This window comes from Falco biarmicus, chromosome 9 (genome assembly GCF_023638135.1).
Source record: "Falco biarmicus isolate bFalBia1 chromosome 9, bFalBia1.pri, whole genome shotgun sequence".
Taxonomy (NCBI): domain Eukaryota; kingdom Metazoa; phylum Chordata; class Aves; order Falconiformes; family Falconidae; genus Falco; species Falco biarmicus.
In genome coordinates, this window is record NC_079296.1 from 9141394 (window position 1) to 9148171 (window position 6778).

The following is a 6778-nucleotide window of genomic DNA, read 5'->3' on the forward strand; positions in this document are numbered from 1 at the left end:
CAAGTGCTGAAGGTTTTCAATGTACATTTTAAAATGCATAATAATACTTTTTAAATGAGACTACATCAATCTTTCCATGCAAAAATTTATAACATGCATTCACTGAAGCATGAATTACAGCCAAGGACTGACAACAAATTCCTTGGACAGAAATGCTGGCCTTCTCTAAAATAAAAGCAACAACACTGCAGAGCAGAATAAGTAGAAAAGGATTTTGTTCAGCTCTGTGCATTATCCTTCACCCACCCGACTTCACAGTGGTTTCAGCAGATGAAATTCACTTAACCTGATTCAATCATTTTCCCTGAAATGCATGCTGACTTTTCTAGAAATCATAAACTTCATACAAGTGTTGAAATTTTCAAGCAGGCTTGCTGGGGACTTCTGTGTGTCAAGAGTGAGTAAGCCCATGTTTTAGGAGCCTTGAATTATGGAATTATGGAAAAGCCTAATTATGAAACTGCAAATCCTAGTTCTCTCTGTTACTCAAAACCTCCGGGATCTCCTATAGAAATTAAGGATGTCTCCGTGTGCGCCGCGTATAAGCAGATCTGGACAGACTGCAACAACCTGCAAAACACCAATTCTGCTAGAGGACAAGCCTCAGATTAACATCATTTGTCCATCAACTGTTTTATGGATTAGGAAAAAAAAAAAAAAAGAAAACCAAAGAAAAGGTAAATGGAAACCTCATTGTCATCCTGCCCATGAACTTTTTAAATAAGGTATTGATGGGCAGGAGGGCTTTTAAGATGCCTGCGGTCACCAGTGAACCCTTTCCAGCACCTCTTTCCCATGTGCCCACTACAATCGTTCATTAAACAAACCCAATCTGCTTTTTTGATCCCAGATCATCTTGCAGAGGGAGCAGGAACCCAAGCAGGGTGAGAGGGACCCCCGTGCCCTGCCCCTGCCCCCAGCAGAGACAGACCAGGGCACCCAGGGCGTGCGAGATACTGAGCCCCTCAGTCACCCCATGGAGAACAAACCTGAGTGTCAGATGACTGATGGATTTGCACCACCCTGCCCGTTAGTGCTCTGGGGTGAGACACCCAGCAACGCCGCTGCCCGCAGGACCCCCACAGCCACCCCTGCAGCTCCCGCTGGGCTTGCACTGTGCGCCGAGTGGAGCCCTGAAGCGAGACCCCCCCCACGATATGCTGCGGCTTGGCAGAGGTGTCCAGCCTGCCTGGCTCTTGTTCCAGGGCTGACTGGCACAAATCAGTGACAAAGGCTGCTAGGAAAGCTGCCGTGCGGGGCTCTTTCCTCCTGTTTTCTGCGTAATTTAATAACAGCCTGGGCTGGAAGGGAGCCAGGCGGCACAGTGGAGTGAGACAGTCTCCGTTTGGCTTATTAACATCTTTCTTCATCCCAATGAGCTCTTCCCGAGGAGAAAAAAAAAAAAACACAACAAAACAACAAAAAACCCACTTCTCTCCCATGAGCCAGCATGGTCTCCTTGGCTGCGTGCCGGCGAGCACCAGCTGGCCCCAAGCTCACCAGTGGGTCGTGCAGCTCTGGCCCCTCTCCCACCAGCCTTTGGGGAGGGATAGTCAAGAACTACCTAAATAAAGCAAATGCTAATAGGTTAAAAGGGCTTAAATGGGTTATTTTGCTTTGCTTTCTATTTTGATGGTGTTTTCTTGGTGAAAACAAGGATGCAGCAGCCCTGAGCTGCTCCAGTGTACTCAGACCTCCCCTCATTACAAGGGACCTGGGGAAAAGAAATAATAACTCCAGCAACTAGGAGGGAGGATGTGCAGTATCAGCTAAAAATCACAGTGAAACAAGCTTTATTTTAATCTTTCGACCAAATTCATGCAAGTTAAGTAGACAGCAGGTATACAGTACTCAAAGATCTATTCCTGCAATGTCAAGCAAAACACTGATGTTCATGACATCAATCCACGGGCATTAGCTATCTGGGGATCTCTGGTCTGCCTGGTCCAGCAGATATAACCTTTGTACAGGAGGCGATGTTTGGTGGTTGTATTCTCCAGCTATTTCTGGAAGTGAATGCAGTAATCCTCAACCCGGATATGACTGTTTCCAGCGTAAACAAATCCAGGCCAGCTTTGGACCATAGATGTAGTGTCTGGAAATAGCATTATGGAGAATATTTGACTGTTTCCAGGGGTTTTTTTGTTGTTGTTCTTTGGTTTGTTTGCAGTCTAACTCAATTTTTTTTTTATACTTTTTGCAACCTCAGTGTCTTTCCCCTATCATTTCAGCATCTCTTGCTTCAGAAGTTGAGGAACAGCCAACCTACTTCACTGTAACTAGTCTCCATTTAGGAGATGACATTCTTCCAAGTTGTCATAAAGCCTAAGTATGTATTCTATATACAGCAACCAGCACTGAGAGCATGTGTTATCTTTGGCACAGGTAGTCATGCATTAGAGCCACTGCAACTACAATCCATGTCCATCCTCTGCTGGAAACTTTTTTCTTAAACCTGTTTACACATACAGCATCAGACTTCAGAGTCTGGGTGACCTTTCATCGCTTAGATGATATTTCTCGGAGTATGTAGGACAGTTGGATTCTGTGGACTTGATTTCACGCTGTACTGGCAGCCTCCCAGTGCTGACGTGGGATTGTTGGGAGTGATGGTATATTGTCTTTTGACAGCATAGACTCCCTCGAGGACGTGCAGGGACAGACTCATCAGTATGACTATAAACATCTCTGATGCAGATGTCTCCAGCGGAGCTATGCATCCAGGCTCCTTTTAAAGACAGTGGAGAGGAAACCAGCGCTGTGCTGTAAATTCTAAGTATAAGGTGAAATAGAAGTGATTGGAGGAGAAATCTGCCTTCAGCTGGAGGTTGTTTGTGGACCTGGAGTGAGATAATGCCCCCTGTGCCTGGGTGTGATGGCTCTTAAAAACCACAAGTGCTTAGAGCCATGGACTCTGAAGGTGCTTTTGCTCCAAGACTGGATGTTGCTGGACCTGGCTGAGTCCGCCTGGGGAAGATATTAAATAAAATATTTAAATAATAATATTAATAAAAATTAAAATAATAAAATATTAAAATAATTTAATATTGCAGGAAAAGAAGAGTATATTTGTTTCTGGCTGGTGCGGAGCTGTGGAGATATGTGGGACATTGGACTCCTTGCCTGGCCACACTGCACAGGGCAGCCTGGGAGATCACCACAGCTGCTTCTCTGTGCAGACCCATCATCAGCCCCGGACACACAAAGAAACTTATTGCAAGACCCATGTACCAGCAAATGGGTAAAGCATCTGCAAGGCAGCTCATCACACACAACAGCTAGCGGCACGGCTGTGCATGCTCCTTCTGTCCCCTTGTTGCCAGTAGCTTCTCACTTAAAAGTTGTTGGGATGAAATCTTCCAAGCAGGAACAGTTCAGATAAACACACACGCTCCTGGAAGGCAGCAATGGTGGAGGTGAATCACAGTTGCCACTTCAAAACACCCAGCCCTGAAGATCAAGGCAGACCATCAAGACTACCATCAGCCACCAAGATGAGTCCTCAGAAGATACTCAGCCCCCCTTCACTTACCAAAGCTTTACTCATCACTTTGGAAGAAACCCCCACAGTACAGATGCCTGAGCCAGAAGACACTGGAAATCAGATCTGTGGGCCACATTTGAAATACACAAGTAGTTTTTTCCACCACCCCTCTTCCCCTAAAAAACAACTTTCCAAAAAGTCTCCTACAAATCTCTATGTTTGTTCGAATCTGCTTTCACTAACGAATAAACCTGCAGGGAATGAAACTGCGGAAAAGGGAAGATGTTAATTCGGTGCGCATCCTCCCAGCCCAGCGTTACAGCAGCGGATATGTGTATTTTTGTCCTGCTTCCTCTTGAGATATTTTTAGCTGCTCAAGTGACTTGTGGCAGTTCCGTGAGGCCGCAGTGATTCATACAGTTTGGGAGAAAGGCTGCAGAGACTGTGCTGGAGTGTTCTTTCAGAAAGGGGAGTCATCCCAATAAAATCAAGAGCTGATCTCAAAGGCGTAAGGACTTTGAAAAATGGAGCAGTATTTCCAGAATGAGGTTTTTGGCTCTGGCTAAATTGGGGCTGTTGAATTTTCTGATTATTATATCATAGAGGGGAGGGATCTATTTTTTCTGAAGCTGGTGAAAGTGATTAATATCGCAGGCTGGGTACAGGCAGTGTGCAGTGCCAGACTACACCATGGAAATTCCCGCTCTCCTCAGTCATCAGCATCTTTTAACCCTGCCCTGGGCACCATCTGTCATCGCTGTCCTGCCTTCCTGCCCTGTGGCACCTTCTCCATCACAGCATATCAGTCCTCCTTCTCCAGACCCCCAACCCAGGTATCTCTGACATGTCAGTTCCTATGATGGACTTCCAGAGGCTTTTTCAAGTTCTCCTTTGCAGAGAAGTTGCCTTTTCTAGCATTTGTGAAGTTCAGCAACTGAAGGGAACAGGACAGCTCTCCTGATCGTCCAGATCTGGTTGCCCCTTCCCATAGGCACCCCCTAAGCTCCTGTTCAAGAACTGCTTCCCTCTAGACAGACAAAAAACAGAGACATTAATCCACGGGGAGATGAGATGAGGTTGATTCAGAAGAAAGGTCCTTTTCCTAGTCCTTCGCATTCCTTTACTCCGGAAAGGGGCGCACCCCAGATGGCCTGCCCCTGACCCCCTCTGCAGTGAGCTGAATGTGGGTTTGGAAGAGTATTTGGATGTTTTTCTGCTACCTGGAAGAGCGTTAGGAGAGAAGGTTGCCTCTCTAGCATGTCTGGGTAAGGGCAGTAGTTGGCAGCCCTGTTCAGCAACTCATTTCCAGAGAGCAACCTGTGGGACAACGAAGAATGGAAATGATCAGAGAGGGCAGAAGCAGCAAGAGCAGCAACCAGAAGAACATGCCTTGGTCACCAGTCCTGGAAGAGCAGAGTCAGAAGCGCTGCTGACAGCCCCTGTGAGATGTACGAGCACCGTGGCAAGAGGGAAGGAATTAGGAGCCTCCTGGCAGGAAGGATCTACAGAAAGTACAAAAGATCTTGAGGCAGAGAGAGCAAGGGAAGACAACCCTTGGCCAATGCTCCCTGTCTGGCAGGAGGCTCTGAGAGTCACATCTTTGGGAAGCTCCTTGGGCTGAAGCAGAAGCCAGGCTTCCAGCCTCAGTTCTCAATTTCCCTGGTTATGTGGATTCTGCTGGACTCCAAACATCCCTCAGCAGCAGCGTTTTGTGGCCAGATAATGCCTGGCTGCTCTTGTATGTACGTTCTTAGAGATTGTAAGTGACCTGACTCTACAGGGCAGTTCTTGATCAATGGGTCCTTCACGAGGTATTTTTGCAATGGAGAGGAGCCAGTGAGATCATGTGCTTGAAAGTCAATTACCATCTTTTGCCGTCACAGGCTTGGACACGACAGTCAGGCTCCAGAAGTTATTTACAGCAAACCAGCCAAGCCCCTTGGCAAAGCAGCTGGTGAACACCACCGCCCAAGGCAAGCACGGAGTCCAGGATCTTTCTCCCCATGACCAGAACTGCCACAAAAACAGCTTCTTCAAGCCCTGTCTTGCCTAGAACTCAGCCTTAATCTACCCTTGCAGAGAAGAGGAAAGGCTACAGTGTCCACACTTGCTTGGTCTGCTCCATGGTGAACATAGTAGCAATGGCTCCTGCTGCCAGCCTACGCTGTTGAATTGTCACATCTTGGCCCCAAACGGGTGGGAAGGATGCTGAAAGCATGAGGAGATAGTCCTGACCTCTGCAGCCAGAAGAAAAGGCTGCTCCTTACAACAGGAACAGAAATAAAACACTCCTCCAGGATTGGTACCTGACAAACATGGTTGGCATCCAGGAGCAGCAGGCAACTGCTTTATATCTTTACTGCAGAGGTTTCCTTCACATGGAAAAACTTCATTTTTCAGGTTGTACCCTAGCAAAGCAACGGACAGCCAAGGTGATGACAACATTGATTAAACCCTGAGGACATGCCAAGCTCCACAGAGGAGGTACATGGTGTTTTGCCAAGTGTTAGAGATGCACCATGCCTTGTGAGTGCAGCTAAGCCAACCTGGGCTGAGGAGTCTGACCACCGCTAGCAGAAATGGCTGCAGGACTGGAGAGTCACCCAGCCCCCGACCCGAGACCCTCCCTGAGGTTCAGACAGAGCCCCAGAATGAGAAAGGGAGCACATGGGAAAACGGGTTTCAGGATAAAACTTCACCACAGAGCAGTCAGGTTGTTCTGGGAGAAAGTTTCCCACCAGAGAGTGTGCTCACACTGGAAGCAAAACTTTTCTTAGGAGCAGGGCAAGATTAAATGACTGATTCCTAATTTATCATTTGTGGCAGGGCAGTTTCATTTTGAGTTTATAGGCTATGCATTTCAGTGTTTTAAATTAATGGTTTAATAATAATGTCCTAATTCAACAGTAACACATACTATTAAATGTGATGCTTTGGGTATGTGCTAAATAGATTTGTGATTACATTAATATTTATATTCTGATGTTAACAGAAAGAAACAACTCAGGGTTACCGAGTGGAAATCTCTTATTGTATCTGGTCTGGGGTAAATGCCAACATTCTGAGTTGTTGTTCAGGTTTAGAACCCCACTCGGTCACAGACTAGAAGAGTCCAGCTGGAAGGGACCTACACAGACACCTAGTCCAACTGCCTGACCACCTCAGGGCTGACCAAAAATTAGAATATATTATTAAGGCCGTTATCCAAACGCCTCTTAAACACAGACAGGCAGGGGGCATTGGGCACCTCTCCGAGGACCCTGTTCCAGTGTTTGACCACCCTCCCAGTAAATA

At 46.8% G+C, this 6778-nt stretch overlaps 1 long non-coding RNA gene across 1 annotated transcript; it reads right to left on the reverse strand.

The window, feature by feature from the left end:
• Nucleotides 1-1776: 1776 nt before the first annotated feature.
• Nucleotides 1777-4602, reverse strand: LOC130155174 (uncharacterized). The gene is made up of 3 exons (XR_008823936.1): nucleotides 3533-4602; nucleotides 3232-3394; nucleotides 1777-2967 (listed from the first exon to the last, which is right to left on the reverse strand). It is a non-coding gene; the product is annotated as an uncharacterized LOC130155174 (long non-coding RNA).
• Between the last annotated feature and the right edge of the window lie 2176 nt (nucleotides 4603-6778).